Source organism: Pteropus alecto, unplaced genomic scaffold (genome assembly GCF_000325575.1).
Source record: "Pteropus alecto unplaced genomic scaffold, ASM32557v1 scaffold20, whole genome shotgun sequence".
NCBI classification, from domain to species: domain Eukaryota; kingdom Metazoa; phylum Chordata; class Mammalia; order Chiroptera; family Pteropodidae; genus Pteropus; species Pteropus alecto.
The window spans coordinates 35,612,500-35,633,574 of NW_006436298.1; the positions used below are offsets into that span (position 1 = coordinate 35,612,500).

Genomic DNA, 21,075 nt, shown 5'->3' on the forward strand with positions numbered 1-21,075 from the left:
AAGACACCCTTGGAAGAAGAAATAAAAGAGCAATTTACTAATGACTTTATGCCAACTGTGCTTGTCATTCATAATTTCTCCTACAAAAAGTGATAAAGGGCAGTGTTTAGTTCCAAGTACAATGGAAAACACTGTTCCTGAATGCATGCATATACTCTCTTCTACCTGGGAGGTACTTAACAGACAGCTTTTTAGTGAAGCATCTGGAAAACCAAAAAGTAATAACTAATTCATAAAGCTACTGTACCCAAAACTGTAGCTGACTATGAGGGTCACATTGCTATCACATAGTGATTGCTTCATTGATGTCATGAGGTCATTGCTGTGCCTTGTAGACAATTTCGTCTTAGAAAGAGAATGTGGAAAGTGACTTTATAACTTCTTTTGGTTCATGCCCTACACCACAATGAGCTGTTTCCATACTTTGTTACCAAAAAGAAGTGGATTCTCTATTCTGGGAACCTTAGGTATAAGATACTTGATTTTAAATATCTATTATATACTTTAGAACTATTAGATAATAAAATGCTTATTCAGAGCTAATTCATTGGCTGACATGTTTTGAGTTTGGGTAGAACCGGAGATTACCCAGTGTCAGGATCTGGCTCTGCCACTAATAAGCTGGGTGTCATAAAGCCTCTCTACACTTCAGTTTCCTCATCTCAGCCTCTCGTTTGAGACTCTATTTTCTTTGAACTCACTAAGCCTTGGTTTCCTCACCTGAGTAATTCATCTTAGTCGGCCTACTCAATTCTTTTACTATTTCGCTTTATAACAAACAGGGCTCAGTTTCAATCCCATAAGCCAAGAAATAAAGGCCAATGTTATGAAACATAAACATGTTAGGCAATGTGAGATAGACTTCAGAACAAGGAATGTTACTGGAGCTAAAAAAGGACATTACAAAATGATGGGGGGTGGGGGGATCGATTTACTAAGAATGACAAACAATCCTAAATGTGTGTAGACTTAAAAACTGTGCTTGAGAATACATGAAGCAAAAATAATGGAACTGAAAGAAGAAATAGACAAATTTGTGATTTGGATTTGAAGCATCCATTATACTTGGATACTTCAACAATTCTGTCTCAGCAATTCATATAACAAGCAGACAGGAAATCAATGAGGATGTCAAAGCCTGAAACAACAATATCAATCAACTTTATGTAATTAACATTATAGACCATCCTAAATAACAATGGCAGGATACAAATTATGGCTCAGAATATTGTCTATATTCACTAAGATAGAGAATATTCTGAACTATAAATCAAATTATAACACATTTAAAATAATGAAAATTGTAAAGAGTTTATTCTAAGACTGTAAAAATACCTAATAAGATAACAGTCATAGAAAGATTACTGGAAAATCTCCAAAAACTTGGAATTAAGCTACACACATCTAAATAACCGATGAGTCAAAAAGGAAGTCACATGGGCTATTAGAAAATACTTTGAATTGAAAAAATAAAAATAAAAACAAAATTTGTGGAATGCAGTTAAAGCAGTGCTTAGAGGGAAATGTATAACATTAAATGTGTATATTAGAAAACAAAAAATGTCTCAAATTGTTGATCTAAGCTTCCACTTTAAGAAACTGGTAAAAGAAAAGCAAATTAAATCCTAAGATGTAGAAATATAATAAAGTATAATAAATATAATAAAGTATAATAAATATAGGCACAATAATCAATGAAATTGAAAGTAGAAAAAACAATAGAGTTCTTTACAAAGATTCATAAAAATGATAAACCTCTAACCAAGCAAAAAACAAAACAAAACAAAAACAGAAGGTGCAAATAACCAATATCAGAACGAAAGAAAGAACATTAAAATGATAATAAAATATTACAAATAATTTAATGCCTATAAATTCAACAACTTACATGCAATGAGCAAATTCCTTGAGAGGCAAAAGCTATCAAAGTTTATGCAAGTAGAAAAGAGTATAACATGACTAATATATATAAATATATATATAATATATAAATTTATGTATAAAGAAATTTAGCTATGAATTCATAATTAATATTTCTTCTAAGAAAGAAAATACCAAGCCCAATGGATTCACTAATTCTCTCAAACATTTAAGGAAGAAATGCCAATACCATAGAAACTCTTTATGAAAGTAATATTTCCCAATTCATATTCTGAGGCCAGCATTGCCCTGATACTGAAATAAGAAATAAGAGTTATAAGAAAATACTTGTAATCAATATTTTTCAGGAACATGGACATAAAGTTTTGAACAAAATAAAAGCATGTCAAATCCAACAATATAGAAAAAGAATAATAAGTTATGAGCAAATAGGTTTTATAAAAAAAAAAATGCCATTTCACCACTGAAAAATCAATCATTATAATTACCATATCACTATACTAAAGAAGGAAAGTCTTCATGTGATTATTTCAATAAATGAAAAAAAGGATTTAACAAAATTCAATATTTATTCATAATAATAATAATTAAAAAAATCTTGTTGAAAACTAGAAATAGAAAGAATTTCCTCAATCTGACAAAAGCACCTAAGAAAACCTATAGCTTACATTCTACATAATGGTGAAAGCTGAATGCTTTGCCTCTAAGATCAGAAACAAAGCAAGGATATTTGCTCTCATCATCCTTATTCAACACTGAACTAGAGGGTCCTAACCAGTGCAATCAATTTTTTAAAAAGGAAATTAAAAGGTACACAGATTAAAATGGGAAAAATAAAACTGTATTTACTTGAAGCTGATATAAGTATCTGCTACAAATCCTATGAAATCTACAAAGGAATCGCTAGAACTAAAAAGTGAGTTTAGCAAGGTTACACATTAAAAGGCCAATATACAAAAATCAATAGTCATTCTGTATAACATCAATGAATAATTAGAAACCCCAATAAAAAGGTTTTATAATAGCAACAGAAAAATGAAATAAATAGATCTATATCTAACGAAATACGTGCAGCAGCTGTGTAGAAAATCAGAAAACTAATAAAAAAATCAGAACAGATCTAAATAAAAGGAGAGATATACTGTGTTCATTATTTGGAGAAGTCAGTATTGTAAAGATATCAATACTCTTCGAATTGGTCCAAAGATGCAGTGCAATCACAATCATATCTCAGAAGAATTTATATGTAGCCACAGATCGATTGATTATAAAATTTACATAGAAAGCAAAAGAATTAGAATAACAAAAGCAATTATGAAAAATAAGAACACTGCCTTTGTCCAGACTTACTATAGAGCTACGGTAAGTAAGAAAGTGTGGTATTGCCATCAAGATAGACAAATAGATCAATGGGAATACACCTACGCATATTCAGTAAATTATATTTTGACAAACGTTCAAATGCAATTACAATGAATAAAGGACAGTCTCTTAAATGGTGCTGAGACAACTGGAATTTCATATGCAAAAAATGAAAAAAGAACTGACAATACAGAAAATTTACTCATAATGGATGGGGAACAAATATAAAACTTTATACAAATTCTTTGAGAAAATAGGAGAAAATTCTTTGTTATGCAAGATTTCTTAGTTTATATCTCAAAAGCATGAGCCATTCAATTTTAAAAAATCAAACTGGACTCACTCAAAATGAAAAACTTTCCCTCTGTGAAATATACCTCTAAGAGAATATGAAAACATACCACAGATGGGGAGAAAATATTTGCAAAACAAATATCCTTCAAAGGACTTATATTCACTATCTTTTCAAGTCTTAAATTTCATTAATTAAAACAAAACAATAAAAATGAAAAAAGGACTTCACAAAGGAAGACATATGGATGCTAAAAAAGTACATGAAAATTTGCTCTACATCATTAGTCATTAGGCAAAGGAGATTTAAAGCCACAATGAGATGCCACTGCATACCTATAAGAATGGCTACAATTTAAAAACAAAACACTGATAATACCAAGTGCTGACAACTAGAGCATTTATATGTTCCTGATGGGAAGGCAAAATAGTAAGCAACTTGGAAAATAGTGTGGGTGTATTTTTATAAAGCTAAACATACTTTTAACATAAAATCTAGGAATCTCACCCTTAATTATTGATCCAGGTTAAATAAAAACATGTTTACCCAAAAACCTTTATGTGAATGTTTAATAACTATGTTCATCATCAACACCACCACCACCACCACCAGCAACGACAACAAAAAACTGGAAACCAAATGTCTTTGAACTGATGTGTGGATAAAAACTTGGTATATCCATGCAATGAAATCTACTCTGCAATATAAAGGAATGGATACTAATAAACACAGAAATAAGTTGATCTCAAATAAATTATGCTTAGAAAAGAAATTCACCTAAGAAGATCTTAGATGCTGTAAGTTAAAATGGAATGCAAATATGATATTCTAATGGAAATAATGCTATAGATTTGAGGAAATTATTCTATCATTTTATAGAAATAACTGCAAATGCACAGTTAGATAATAAAAAATGATATACATGATAATGCATTCTAAAGTTTGTATATATGTTGATTAGATAAGGTGACAAAGTAGTCTCTATGGAGAGAGAGAAAGAATTTTTATCATCAGAAGCTCCTTGGGATGGGAATTGTGTTTTTCTGTCAATGCTTATCATATCTTAGACACAAAGGAAGTGTTTTCATCAATTATATCTTTCAAGATCCTGAGTGTGTTTATTATAGTTTTTTTTATTTTAATTTCATCTTAAATTAATACATCATTCAACTGTTGATTTTCTTAGTTCTCTTGTAGTATTCGTTTGTGAGAATTTCGGTTGCAGGCTAATTTAATATCTATGTTTTTATTGCTCTATCTTCTCCTTCACCCCTTACTTATTTTCCTCCTCTTTATTTTTTGCTGAACATTTCCTGCGTCTTAGTTTTACAACCACCTTTTCAGGTTGTCCCAGTTCTGATACGCTAGTACAAAAGAAGGTCTTAAGTTGGCTTTTATGGCAGTCTCTTCCTTTAGTGACACCGCAGATCAATGAGCCAGCAGGGGGCTTAGCTCGTTCCTAGTTTAGAGGTTATATCTGTGTCCTCCTAATTTCCAGGTATGCAGCCTGATGTAAGCCTCGGCAGCATTATGAGTAGCTACCTTTAGCCCCTTTCAGGAAAGATTAGGGTTGACCTAAACTACAGCACTGAATCTGACCATGACCCCTTAACTTATGTGGGGTGCTTTTATTTCCTGATATCCCCAAAGTAACCGAACCCATGGAAGTCTCTTCCATGCTGAGCCTTCCTTACTACTTTCCCTTTCTTTTATGATTTTGATATATGGGTATGCTTTTCTTGTTTGTTTGTTTTTTTGGTATGACTATAAATTTTTAATTTTAAAACTTTTTTTATAGTCCTATGTATTTGGAGCAGTTAGGAGAGATGGAAAGCTCTGGATCTTAAAGCACAAACTTACTGTGCTAGTCTGGCTATAAGTCCTGTATATAAAAGACTCCAAACAAATATTTGCTAAACTGACTTGTGTAAAATTGCATCTAATGTGAAACATTACAGTTATATTCTAAGTTCTTTTTTTTCCTGCTTACTTTCAGTCTATGTATTGCATAAAATCAAAATAAATGTCTCTGTGAGGTTAATAAGAATTAATTTTTTGGGATGATCTTCAGGCATCTTTGAGAAGACAAGACTATTTTATGGCATTTGCAGAAATTGATCTAAGCACATTTCTTTTTTAGCCTTATTATTTTGTTTGTACGTTTCCCTATAGCAAATATAGATATTAGAGATCACATTTTATGCTATCGCCTTGGAATCATCAACTTACTGCTATTCTCAACTGTATCAGTAGCAATTCTTGCCCCCTAGTGATAGGCGAGGTAGAACTCTCTTTAGAATACATGAACTAACTCTTATTTGTACTGAAGCTTTCATTTTTTGACCCATTAACATGTTGATGTCTCATACTGTCAGAAGGTCACAAAGCTTTAAAACACACAGAACTGAGTTTGATCTTAAAAATATAAAATCAAAGTTTCTTTTTTAAATCTTAGGAATAAGTCCTGGCTTTTACCTTATACTAGTAAATTAAAAATATTATCAGCTCATGCCTACCGGCCATTGATACTAAGCATAAGTAACTGTGAAATAGGACTTCCAAATATTTTTTCAAAGTACTTGCTTTAGTGAGACATCAAGAGCCCTTAGTTTAGTTTCTCAATGGTTTCTAAATACCATTTCCCACTAAAGAAACCAGGGCTTTTTGTAGAAATGGCTGACTTCAAAACTGGGGCAAGAAAGATAGAAGGTGAGAGCATCTTGTTTCAGAAGTGTGGAAGTGCTTAAGAACAGATTGAGACAAATCAAAATGACAAGGGAGCCTGACTGAAGGGGCTCCCATTGGCAATGTATGGGACCAAGTAAATAATGAGAATAACAGATTAAAACATTGAAATAAATAAGAATCAATGAAATTATAGTGATATAAATAAGTAAATGAATAACTAAATAAATAATTGCATTAATAAGTAAATAAGAAAGAAAGGACAGCTCTTTTGGAAGAATGTTGACATAATCATAGTAGAAATGGTGGAGGTAGAAAATCACAATTTTGCAAGTATGATAGTTATGCAATAAATATCAAAGGATATTAAAATTAGTGGGTGAAAGATTAATGTGAAATGGGATATTTAGATAGTATCCAAATATTTTCTCATAAATTAACTAATTACTAATAAACTATAGAGTAACTATATGGTGGAGAAACCTATTAAACACTCCCTTAACCGAGAGATAAAAATTAAAAATCACTAATTAAAATCACTAATTAAAAAATTAAAATCACTAATAATAAACTAATATTATCCCTAAAATGATACACTGAGAGGGGCATATATTTTTGTGCTATTTTTGCTAAAGATGGATAACTTGAATCTAATCATGAGGAAAAATTAAATTCAGGTCAAGCGTTGTTTTACAATGTAATTTCCTTTAGTCTGTAAAACGTTAAGGTAAAGAAACATAAAGAAAGGTTGGGAAATGGTTCCAGACTAAATGAGACAAAAGAGACGTGACAATCAAGTGCAATGCAAGATTCTGGACTGGCTCTTGGACCTCCGAGGAAAATAGCTATAAAAGAATTTTCAGAACAATTAGAAAAATTTGAATATAGACTGTGAATTATAAGATAGTATTATATCAATTTAATATAATTTTTGCTTCTAATAATTCTTCTGTGTTTATACAAAACAATGGTTTTGTTCTGAGGAAATACACTAAAGTATTTAGGGATAAGGGACTGATGTCTGGAATTTATCGTTAGATAGTTTAGTAAAAAAGTATAAATGTGTGCAATATACATACATTGTGTGTGTATGTAGGTGTGTGCGAATAGATTGATGAAGAGATGGATGGAGAGATATTAAATGATAAAGTAAATGCAGCAAAATACTAACAATTTATTATTCTATAAAATGATATATGGGTGCCCTTTATAACTACTCTTGCAAATTTTCTTATGTTTGAAATTGTATCAAAACAAAAAGTTACTCTGCAAAATACTTGCATTAGAATGTTAAACATTTATTCCAAAAATATTGCAAATACGTTATTATTTTTGCCCAAATCATTTTTTAAAATACTTTTAAAACATCTTTAAGATGACTTTGCCACTTCACACGCACAAATTTTTATACATATTATAGTTAGATATTTGTTAGATATCTTAAATTAAATGTTATTTTTGGCCACTTAGTCCTATTTTTTCCTTGATCTCATTCTGCTGAATTCAAACACAGGGACTTATTCCTAAGACCTCTTTTCCTCACCTTCTCTCCATCTCCATTTCATTAGTACTTGCTGGTAGTTCTACCTTCAAAATATTCTTCTCTAACTCCTCTGCTCTTTTCCTACTCCAGACCCACTATTGCTTCTCATCTGCCCTGCCGCACTACCCTCCACCTGACCTTCTTGCCTCTGTGTTCTACAGTCACACTGGCCTTCCATCCACCCCTTTCACAGACTGGGCAGATTTGTTCTCATCTGAGGAACTCTGTGCTTGCTATCTGAAACACTCATCCTCCAGGGACTCACTTGGCTGTCTCTTTCCATCAGCCAGGTCTTAGCTCAAATGTCACCTTCTCTGGAAGGCTTTTACTGACTACCCTGTACAGGGAAGCCATATTCTGCCTAATTTTTCATCCTATTACTTGATCTTTCTTCATAAAACTTATCACACACTGAACTTATGATAATATAGTTATTTTGTTCTTCCATTGAAAGAACCATAGAGGAAGGACTTGCCTGTTCAATCTTTATCAACGGAGTGCAGTGCCTGAAAAATTGTAGATGCTCAATAAATATTTATCAAAAGGGTAAAAAATGAACAAAAGCTACACAAGAAATATAACCTTGTACTGTTTTTTCTACTGGACAATAATATCTCACTACTCATTGCTTGAGTCAGCAACTTGGGACTAAGTTGATGCTGGCTAAAATATAAAGATGCTGGGGAGAGAAGGGTAAGGACAAAAACCGCACAGCTGGACAAGCCTTCATAGAGTTAGACTAAGTCTGGGATATAGAATCATCCAGCCAGTTTGCTCAAAATGCCATTAATTGGTAGGTGGTTGCAACTGGAAGAATGCCATAAATATAAATGAATACCTGGGAGTCCAGCTCTGCTAGCATATGGTATGACCTTTAAGCTCAAATTTATTCAGGTGTACTACAAAGCATCAGTCAGAGGATAAACAATTCTCACACTTTAAAACATTATCTTTATATAACAAGAGAAATTATTCCGCATGAAAAATAAACGAAGAACTTTACATTTTGAACAAAAGAGAAAACAGATAATATGAATCACCATAGCATTTGGAAAGAGCTGAGAGTTAAACCTCCGTATACCATGAACCTACTAAAAAATTCCATGCTTCCAGCTCACTAAGCTGCAAGTGTTTTCCAAGGGCCTTGAGATAATATATCAAAATCAGAGCATGCTGATGCCTGTCCTGGTAATGCTCACAGAGGGAGCCAGTCAAAGCTTGGGACTGGCTTCCCTCAGTCAGTACATCCTGTAAACAGACAGTTTTTCTAACGAAAACTGAGGCTATCTAACAAGCCACACCAAGAAAAGCATTACCAAAAACCAAAGATTTTCAGTGTAGATACAGAATGAAAAGCTGTCTTTACTTTCTGTGACTGCCTTAGCACACTGTCAAATGAATATGCTGATAGACAAAGACAGGGAAAACCAGGTCAAGAAGATCGGCCTTGTTGGGAAGCTATCTTGATAAAATATATCAGTGAGGCATCAAACTGAAAGTCCCTTACAGCTGTGGTTGTCCAGCTTTCTATTTGTCACTGGAACCTCTACTTGACAAGGCTGTCACATTCAACTTGTTAAACCATTCCATCAGTGTCATCTATGATTGGTGGTTAACACTATATGACAAGGCCAGTCCATGAGCCCCGACGCTTTACCAGTCCTAAAGTTAGGCTGCTTAAAATCTTAGCTGGGTCCATCTAATTCCCCAGTATAGGGATCTGAATGTACTAGAATATTATTTTCTTCTCCTCTTTAGTGCACCATTTATTTAATGAAGTCTTCAATTTTAATTTGCTATTTAGACTACCATCTCAGTATTTTCGTATATAAACGAACATTTTAAAGGCTACTTTAAACAATTTGATGATTCTGAAAAATCTAACACATCTATACAACCACTAATTTAGGAACCTGAGCTAAATAAATAATAAATATGTCCAACCGTGTATTTACAAATTCACTCATCACTGCATTGTTGATAAAAGTAAAACATTTGGAAATTAACTAAATGACCAATGATAGAGAATTAGTTAAATGAGCTATGACTCCTGCAGATAATATGGCACATGATATCTTTAATTGATTAGAAAATAACAGTTCATTTATTAAGTTATTCTCCCAGTATCTACTGGGTATCTACCATGTATCAGCTTCTGCTCTAGTAATACAATACAGCAATGAACAAGACCAAACAATTGTGCTCTCATGATATTTTCATTCTAGAGAGATTAATGAGTTGGGAAAAACTTCACATTATGTGAGTAACTGAAAATAGCAGATTACAAAATTGTATGTACAAAATAATCTCAATTATTGAAAATAAAAAAGCTATTTACTAAGTGAATACTATTTGAATAGAAAGGCATTTGTGACTTGATTGGGTGCTGCCTGAGAAAAGTCAATACCTACTCTGACAGATTCCCACAACTTTATTGCCTCAGCACTGCTGAGACAGAAGCAAGTTATATCAATGCAAGTGGACCACACTCAAATGTATATTTATATATATCACATTTAAAAAAAATAGATGCACAAAAACAGAATGACAAGAAATTGATTTACAAAGAGAACTAATTTAGTAGCATAATTTCTCTCTATAGCAATTCCACACAGAAAATCAGTTACTTTAAAAAAAAGTGCATATTGAGCAGAAGATCAGAGTAAATGGAATTAGATAGATGAGAGTTGGTTTCTGTAATGCTCATTTTTGTCTGTTTCCACTGCTGATTGGCCTCCTAAATTTACACATTCTTTCTTTGAATGAGTTTATTCACTCAGCAGCATTAAATAACTTGATTGAATAAAGATCTTTTAGTATAGATAATCTTTCCCTTAAACATTAATGTGTATTTATTTCTATGTTTTGAAGTTCATAGACCAACAGAGATATTTTAGTGTTGGTCAAAATGTGTCTCTCTGTGTGTGTGTGTGTGTGTGTGTGTGTGTGTGTGTGTGTACACATTGGATAAACTACCTCCAAAAAATAGATCTGGAAGGGAACACACTAAAATATTAATAATGATTATCTAAGGTTGATAGGAAAAGGAGTAATTGTGAGCATATTTCTTTTTCTCAATTTTTATGAAAAATATGTATCATGTTTATAACCAGAAAACAATCAAAGAAGATAGGTGACAAACCAATACCCCCACCAAGAAAGTGGGCAAAACAAGCTTAAATCATTCATCTGGCTAAAGACATCATAGTACCACTAAAATAACGAAGACTGGATAATTAAAATGTTCAAAGGAAGAGAACCATAGAGAGGTGAGTTGGTCTTTCCTAAATACTATTTGTCAATTCTGAGTACAGAATAAGAGATTAAAAATCTGGGCTGTGCCTAAGTAGAGACCTATTGGTGGGAGACAGAAAAACTTGGAGAACTTTTGGTGGTCTTCTGAGGCTAGAGAGAGAAAACTGAATAATTGATGAGCTTCACAATCCAACTTGTTTTTCTCTAGAGTTATTGATATATTCTAAAGCTATGAAGTGTGTAAAGCTAATATGCTACGAGAAAACCCCTGAAAATAAAAGTAGCATTTGCAGCATAGTCTCAAAACTATGAAAGCCATGAGTTCCCAAAACTCATGAAACATTTCAAAAAGCTTGCAAACAAACAAAAAAATAAGACAAATACAAAGAATATTACACCTAGGCATATCACATTAAAACTGCTGAAAACAAAAATGTCTTCAAATAAGATCTGTATTAGTTTGCTCAGGCTGCTGTAAAAAGTATCACAAACTAAATAGCTTCAATAAGAGAAGTTTATTGTCTCACAGTTTTGGAGGCTAGAAGACAGAAAGATCAATGTGTCAGTGGGACATTTTTCTTCTGAGGGCTGTGAGGGATAAATATGTTCCATGCTTCTCCCCTAGCTCTGGTGGCTTCTGGCAATCTTTAGCATTCCTTGGGTTTGGCTGCAACACCCTGATAACTGCCTTTATCTTTGCATGATATTCCAAATCCTCCCTTTTTATAAGACCATTAGTCATATTGGATTAGTGGCCCACTTTACTCCAGTATAATCTCATCTTAATTAATTTCATTTGCAATATTCCTATTTTTAAATAAGGTCACATTCTGAGGTACTGAGGGTTATAGCTTCAACACATTAATTTTTAAGAGACACAATTGAATCCATAACAAATTATTGCCTTAAATAAATGTATAATTTTAAATATAAAGGTATTGCCTTATGAACAGGGATGTGATAATGCTAAATGAACCATTAACAAATCTATTTGAGTGACACATAAAATTCATAATGTAAGATGATCATATGAGTATAAATCCAGGACTATAAGTTTGGTTTCTCAGTCAAAAATCAAGCAATGTAGTTTATCCGTTTATTAGAATAAAGAAAACATAGCTGCATGAACATATTTGATAAAATCCAAGATCCTGCATGAACAATATTTGATAAAATCCAATAGCTGCATGAACATATTTGATAAAATCCAAGATCCTTTCATAATAAAAAAAAATTCTTAGTAAATCAAGGAGTTACTTCCTAACATGATAAAGGTGACTTTTACCTTTAATATTACACAGCTAATGTTATACTTAATGGTGAGTTATTGAAACCTTTATCCATGACAGTGGGAATGATTCAGGAAATACACACTCTCATAACTTCTATTCAACTAAAAATTGGAAGTCCTAGCCAGTACAATGAGGAGAAACAAATATGCAAAACCTGAAAGTGCTGGGATAGAAGAAAGAAAAGAAAAACAGTATTATCCTCAGTGACTTTTGTACAAAGAACATAAAGATATCCACAGATAAATTTTTTACACTTAATACTTATATTTAACAAGGCTGCTTATACACAGTTAATGTATGCATGGTTAACGTACAAAACTATTGTCATTTATAACAACAAATAAATAGCAAGTGAAATTTTTAAAAATATAACTTACAAAACATCAAAAAATCAAATGTCTATAAATAATGCTAAAAGAAATATTTAAGACTACTATATTAAATATTATTAGAAATTAAAAAAAATCTCAGTAAATTTGGGAATATACTATGCTCATGAACTGGAAGGCTCAATACTCTAAAGATAGCTTTTTTTCCCCCAAATTAATTCCTATATTCAACATTCATAATTTGATGCTAAGATTTGTGTGAAAATTAAAAGTGTCTGAAGAGCCTTAAAGCAATCCTGAATAGAACAAATCTTTTAATCAAGATTTATTATACAGTTACAGAAATTAAGAGGATGGTATTAGTTAAGAATATAGTAGACCAAGGGAACAAAACACTGTCCAGAAAGACTCACTCATAAACAGCTGTTTGATTTATGACAAAGGTGATCCTGCGGTGCAATGAGGAAAGGCGATCTTTTTTCTTTTTATCAATTACTGGACTGGATCCATTGAATATCCATAGATAAGAAAAAAATTTGATGCCTATGGCACCATTTACCAAATTCCATCCCTTATAGATTATAGTTTTTACTATAAATGACAGCTTCCAAGAAAGATGAAGTAATGAGCTTCTACTTATTTTTTTAAAATACATATTTTTAAACCTGTTGTCAACACACGACAAAAAACAATGATGGATAGCAATCCTTAAAGACAGAAAACAGATGAGGTCCAATTCTCCAACTTTTTGCCCAGGGAAAGTCATTGAATGGTAGTATAGGGACAGAGAATCCAGACAGAACTCAGCATTGAAGAGAGCTGGTTTTGCTAGGAGGCCTAAGTGGCTAGCCTTTGAAGGGCAAGGTACCAGAGAGGAGAAAGCTTCATAGAAAGACTCTGCAGATTTCCAGAAGGCCCCACTCAGCTGAGTACTGATCAGCACACGTATGTGAAGGCACTGCCAGGAACTAGGAAAAGGGCTACTGGAAAAAAAATGGTGCTTATACGGGACCAGAAAAAAAGTCTATTTCCAGCCAGAGTGGAAAATCTGTACTTCATGGGCATCAGGTCGAGTACTCAGAAGGATTTTGCTTCAGTAGAGAGACAAAAGTAGCCCAAGTTAAATCTTGCCTTGGTCTTACCTAACAAAGCTTAAAGTTGAGACCCAGAAGAATCAAACTTTTTCTAAATAATTTATCCATGTACCAGAACAAAACTCAGCAACAAGGTAAAATTCACCATTTCTAGCATCAAATTAAAGAAAAAATAAATTACTAGGCATTTAAATAAGCAAGAAAGTCTATCCCATAATGAGGAGAAAAATCAATCAAAGCTCATCAAATCTATGACAGGTTATAGAATTAGTAGACAAGGATAGTAAAACAATTATTATAACTGTATTGCATATATCTAAGATGCTGGAGAAAAGGCTGAACGTATTGCAGAGAAACCCAGAAGGTATAAAAAGACCCAAATCAAACTTCCAGAGGTAAAAAGTAAAATCTCTGATATGAAAAAGACATTTTTCTGGGATTAACAGAGCATAAACATTTCGAAAAAAAGATTAGTAAACTTCAAGATATATCAATAGAAACTGAAAATTGAAACACGGAGGGGGAAATAAACAATGAAAATGAAATGAACACAGCATCAGTGCACAGTAGAAAAACTTCAAGTAGCAGAGTATGCATGAGATCGGAGTCTCTGAAGAAAAAGAGAAATGGAGTGAGGGGACAAAAAAATGAAGAAATAATGGCCAATTTTTTTCTAAAATTGTTGAGATTGCCAATCCAGTGATCCAATAAGCTCAACAAACCCCTAAACAAAGGTACGTAAATAAAATTTCCCTAAGGCACATCATAATAACATTAGTGAAAATCAGTGATAAAGAGAAAATTATCAAAAGCAACGAAAGAAAAAATATACAGTACCAAGAAACAAAAGTAAGAATGACAGAAGATTTTGCTGGTAATTATACACCTTTAGCAGGGCAGAAAATACTGGAAGATGGAAGAGCAACATTTTTAAAGCACTAAAACAAAACACCACACCAAACCAAACCAAAATCCAACATAGAATTTTTTACCCACAGAAAATATCTTTCAAAATTTAAGGCAAAAGAAACACTTTTTCAAACTTACAAAAAATTTAAGAATCCATCACCAGCAGGCTTGCATATTTAACACCACACACACAAAAAAAATGTAAAAGGAATTCCTTCAAGCAAAAGAAAAAGAATGGCAAACAAAATTCCAGATCACACAAAGGAATGAAGAGTACCAGAAATGGTAGCTGCATGGGTAAATGTAAAATCTTTTTGTCATATATTTAAATCACTACCACATTCTCTCCTTCCTTTCAGTACCCCACCTTCATGGCTGAAACTGCAACAAGCAGTAATTGTGTCTCTATCTCTTACTGTAAATTTACCATTGACAGTAAAAAATAAATGTTGTGTGATTTACAACCAATGTAGAAGTAAAAATCATGACAAGAATAACACACAGGCCAGGAGGGAAGAAACAGAAGTAAAATGTTCTTCTATTATATGGGTGTTGTACAACAGCTCTTGAAAGTTGATTGTGATAAGCTCAAGTTGTATCCTCTGACCCATATAGCAACTACCTAAATAACACAAGATATATAGCTAAGCCAAGAAAGAAAATAAAATGAATCATAGAAATGCTTGATTAATTCAAAATTAATTTTTAAAAAAGCACACACACACACAAAAAAAGAGAGCAAAGGACAGAACAAACAGAAGACAGATGGTATAATTAAACCAAATCATATCAATAATTATATTAAATGTACATAGTCTGAACATCCCAATTCAATGTCAGATTGGTTAAAATTGAAAGGCCCAAGAACAGGCTGCCTACGGGAAGTCATTTCTAACCACAATAAGGTTACAAATAGGACAGAAAACCATATACCATGCTGACACTAATCATACAACATGCTAATGTTAATCAAAAGAATGCTGGAGCGGCTGCTATATAGATGGCCGTCTGTGGGAGAAGTGACAGAAAGGCCTGGCACAATGATCATGAGTGATCCTGATGTCTAGCCCGAGGCCAGTGTGAGAGAGGTGAGTCCATCAACCACATTCTCTACTTCCTTTCATTACCCCACCTTCATAGTTGGAACTGCAGCAAGCAGTGATTTTGTTTCTCTTTTGTTGTAACAAACATCATAGTTGGGCTATTGTTTCTAAAAAGCATTCACCACTAATCCGTCAGGATGTTCAAAACAGAAGTTCAAGAAGCCATTGTTTCCATAGCTACATTTAGTCTGGCTGCACCCAGTGTACTCTATGCAAAACAATTATCCAAATATAATAGGATGTCAACTTTTTACCAGGTTATAACCTATGCAGAAAATCGAACATAAACTCTTTCACAGCCTTACCTAGAGCAAAGAGAGAGGCTATTGTTATGTTGTAATTAAATTACTTTATCTTGTTGATTGTCAGAAAGCCTAGTTAGCAGATCAAAGAATGCATGAAAGCAAGTTTCTTAGTTAGAAGAGAGGTATTTTTATTTAGAAAATACATTTCAGAACAATGACCTTTTATTTATAGTGTAAAATAAGAATATGAAATAATTAAAATAAAATTAGCTTCTGAGATGAAAAATTTTCTCTATAAATACTGTAGAGCGTATACATGCTTTCATAAGCACCACTTTATTTAATCCTTATATGGAACCCATGACATAGACAGAATTATTCAGATTTCATAAGAAACTGAGCCCTGAGTAGATAGGCCCATTGCTTAAACTTACAAGACATGTAAGCCACTGAACTAAAGTTTTTCATTAACAATTAAAGTAACATTAATGCTATATTGAAACTACCTCATGACATATGTTGCTAATTAATTTAATCTAAACAATTGAGCCTTAAGTTAAAATTATTTTTAAAACTGTAATCTTTTTAAATTTGAAGAAGAGTAATGAGAAAAATGTTGGCTAATTCAATATTGATTTTAATGTCAGAACCAGGGTCTATATTTAACTATCAAATTGATTATTTTATTTTTCCAGACATGTTAACCTAATTGAGTTGCTCTGGTACCATCCATTAACTTTGATAAAAAGCACTGGGGAAAACATTTTTCATTCTTGTAAAGACTGAAATCATGATTCAATGCCTCACTATTTCAAACATCTTTGCTCCAGTGTTATATGCCCCTGACTTTTTCAAAATAACATATTATAAGGTACTTCAAATTATAATTACTTGTATCCTTAAAGGAATCATTTGACCTTAGAGTTCCATTTTACTCCTGTCAATAAATCAATTAGAATGCTTGCTGAACATTTATTATCTGATCAATGCAGAAAACACACAAATAAAATATATTATCCTAGTTCTCAATGGGTTTACAATCCAGAGTAGAATATAAGAGAAGGGGAACCACTGAGTTAAATAAAAGGATAAGGAGATAAATAAAAAGGTAAGGAGATAATGAAGAAAAACTAACTTTAAACAATGAGGACAAGGTAACAAGATGATAAAATTATCAGTATACAAATCATATAAAATAATATATTTTTAGGTCTAAACTAATGTGAACTGAGAGGAACTTCTTTAACTTAGAAGAATATACCTGTTCAAAACCTGCAGCAAAAAAAAGAAAAAAAATGTGTGTGTGTGTGTGTGTGTATATATATATACACACTTAATAGTGAGACTTTAAAAGGATCACACTTAATAGTGAGACTTTAAAAGGATCTGTTTTGATTTAGAGAAAAATGTAAATATACACATTAACACTACTTCTTTTCAAGATTATCTAGATATCCTAGTCTAGATAGAAGAAAAAGAAATAAGCATATACATAATATTGTTATTTATAGGTCTTATGTTTACATAGAAATAAGTAAATCTACAGACAAACTAAAAAGGCTATAAACAGAGTTCAAAAGTTTTACAGGATACACTCTACAGCCATGCCACCCTGAACATGCTCGATCCCTTCTGATCTTGGAAGCTAAGCAGGGTTGGGCCTGGTTAGTACTTGGATGGGAGACCACCTAGGAAGACCAGGTGCTGTAGGATTAAAAAAAAAAAAAGTTTTCTGAGATACACCAACTGGAAGTTTCCTTTCAGCTTACAAAAGACACCTTGGTCCACTGCGTAAATTAAAAACTCATCTATGCCCACTATCCCCAACATTTTTTTCTCCTGAGTACCCAGTCTCCGTTAACTGCTGCGAAATTTGCCCAGTTGACCAAGGTGAAAATTCCTTTATCATCCTAGACTTTTCCATCTCCCTTATCCCTAAAATTTAATCAGCTAATCCTGTTGATTCTACCTTCTGAATCTCTCTCCAATCCCACAACTTCTACTGCTTCACTGCCATTTCCCTAGTAAAGCCATAACTATCTCTTGTCTAAAGAAATATTATGTTTAAAAACTGCTTGACATTTACTTTTTTTACTTAAAAGAGTATAGGGAATATAAGAATCTAACATTCTCATCTAAGAAGCAAAAGCATCTCACCTGGCCTCCCATTTTTCAGCATTACATCCCTCCCTCTACTTCCTGTTCAAAGTGATATTCCTAAAGTGCAAGTTTGATTGTATAGCATCTTCATGTCTAAAAATCTGTCAGTGGCTCACTATTATTCTCAAGGTAGAGTTCAAATTCCTTAACAGGCCTTAGAAGGTCCTGGACTACATATGCCTCCTGAATACCATCTGAAGTCTGATTTCTCTTGCCTCAAATTCTTGCTTTACACCCACACTGACCTCCTTTCAGTTCTGGAAACACACTATGCTTGTTTCATATATGTTTTTCCCTCCACCTATAATACATTTCTTTACTCCTTTGCCTCCTTCTTTCTCTAATAATTCCCACTCACTCTTCAAATCTCAGGTTAGTTATTACTTCCTTCAGAGAGCCACATTTAAAATCTCAAGTCTGGGTTATATGTTCTTCCTGCATGATCCTATGGTATACTCTATTTCTCCCATCATATCACTTTACCATATTGCATTAAAATTATTCTGTATCCTCACTAGATACAGTAAACTGCAAAAGAACATGAATTTTGTTTTGTCTACCATAAATCCCTGGTACTTACTAGATTTCAATAAATATTCCTTGGAAGAGTATTTTAATGGAAAAAAAGTTTTATGGGATACTATATCAATGTAGAATGACTAATCGTTTAACCATGCAGCATCCAGCAAGAAGTTTTTCAAAAAATTTATTTAATTTTATTGAAGGACAAAAGATCTAAATAACATGGAGACCTATTAAGAAGACCACAAATATTCCCAATTAATCTATAAACTCATTACAATTCAAATAAAAATTCCAACAAAACTATTCAAAGAATTGGACAAATTGATTCTAAAAATCTATAAAAATTAAAGGATCAAGAATAGATAAGGCCATATTGTACATGAAAAACTAGAGAAAGGGATTTGTCCTGGCACACTCAAAGACTCATTGTAAAGCTATAATCATTAAAGCAGTGAGTTGTTGGGACAGAAACAGAAAAGCAAAGGACTGAGGAAACAGACTATATATATGTATATGGTACATGACAGACATAGCATTACAAATCTGTTGTAAAAGAATAGACTATTCAATAAAACGATGCCAAGACAATTTGTGTTCCATAATGAAAATGGTAAAAATAGATCCCTACCTTATACTGTGCATAAAAACAAAATATTCCAGATGGGTTAAAGATCAAAATGTGGAAACCCAAACTGTGGAGTTTTCTCAAGAAAATATGGGAGAATATTTTTAGGATATCAAGATAGAAGGATTTTTTTTTAATATGACAAAAAATTGTAGACTACTTAGAAAAAATTATAAACTAAATACACGGAACTTAAGAACTTTTCATACATCTAAAGATGTTTTAAAGAAAATGAAATATCCCTACTAAATGATTCTTTCCAAATGTAATAGCACAAAGGGTGGGTGAAAGATAATAGGAATAAGAGATAATCTGAGGATATATAGAAAAGAAGAATAACAAAACATCTGTAATGCTTTTACTTTACATTTTATCAAATACTCTTATCTTTTGTTTCCTATTTATGAATTTTTATAAATGTAGCATCATTATTTGAATCTGGTTAATTTGAGACATCAAGTCTATGCATATAGTCTTTAGATTTTTTAAATTCTTTCTATAATCTTCTATAAGTAGAATAAGACAGTGATTTCTAACAATTTATAATAGGATTTAGGATACAAATTAAATGGTAAGTTTACTTCTTAAAGTCAGTACTGTTTTAATGCTAGAAGCATCATTGTTTCTTTTTGTTTTTATTATTGCACAACTCTGTTGTAGTAGAGAGTGACTGTTTTCTTCATGTCTAATATCACTTCCTAGTACTTAAGTAATAGGGTGTCTCTCAGATCCTCTCATAGGGAAATCTATTTAACATACTTTGAAAAAAAATTTGATCTTTATCTACCTACCCAACCCTAAAAGATTTGTGAGCATATTTTGCCAATAAGAATATTTTATCTTCCTTGATAAATTAGTTCAAGGTCTGGTAAATAATCTTAACCAGAGTCTCCTCAGGAGTTTTTGGCCAGAGCTGTAAGAAAGATGCTCTTTTGCTTAAACTACTTAGAGTTGAGTTTCTATTGCTCACACTGAGTCTTGATTAATACTTCAGTAAAATCTTCTCACTACGTAAAATTAATACTTCTTCGAGTGTTTCATATGGAACTGAAGATAAGTAAAGAGATTGTTTTGAATTATACATACAATCTAGTGTATTCCATTAAAAAAAAAACAGAGAAAAAATGAAATGAAACATTTTAGGGAAAAATCTGGGCAACATTTGAATTTAAATTAAAAAAATAAAATTAATGAGAAAAATTAAAACAACAGGAAGAAAATAGCATTGAGTATAGTCAGGTATTTCACTGAAGAGGATTCAAAATAGCCAGTCAATCTAATAAGAGATGCACAAACAAAGAAGTAATAGTGGAATACAAATTATAGCAAAACTGAGACACCATTTCACATGCTGGTAAAGAAATTTAAATCTCTTTAGAGTAAGTTTTGGCAAAAATTTGGATTAACAGGAATTCTTACACACTGCTCTGTAAATTATACAACTGCTTTGGAGAATGTTTTGGCAATAGCTAGTAAAGCTTAATATGCACACTTTTATTATTGCACAACTTGTATGACTCAACAATTTCTTTTCTAGGTATGTCTCTCTGAGAAGTTTTTAACTCATATTCCCAAAAAAACATAAGTTAGAATATTTATTCTACCACTGCTTGGGATTTAAAAATTAAAAAGTTATAATTACCTAATTGTTCATTTGTAGCAGAATAAATGACCTGAGGTTTAGTCATATATTTGTATAATAGACAGTGGTTACAATGAGTAAGCTAGATCTATAACCATTAACATAGGAGTTCTAAAATATATAATGATAAAAA

General features: G+C 32.3%; 1 protein-coding gene and 1 non-coding gene across 2 annotated transcripts in view; one reads left to right on the forward strand and one right to left on the reverse strand.

The window, feature by feature from the left end:
• TMEM232 (transmembrane protein 232) overlaps window positions 1-21,075 on the reverse strand; it is a 154,570-nt gene that overhangs the window by 19,885 nt on the left and 113,610 nt on the right. The gene's annotated exons all lie outside the window — the stretch shown is intronic.
• LOC112480741 lies at window positions 17,585-17,703 on the forward strand. The gene has a single exon (XR_003046762.1). It is a non-coding gene; the product is annotated as a 5S ribosomal RNA (ribosomal RNA).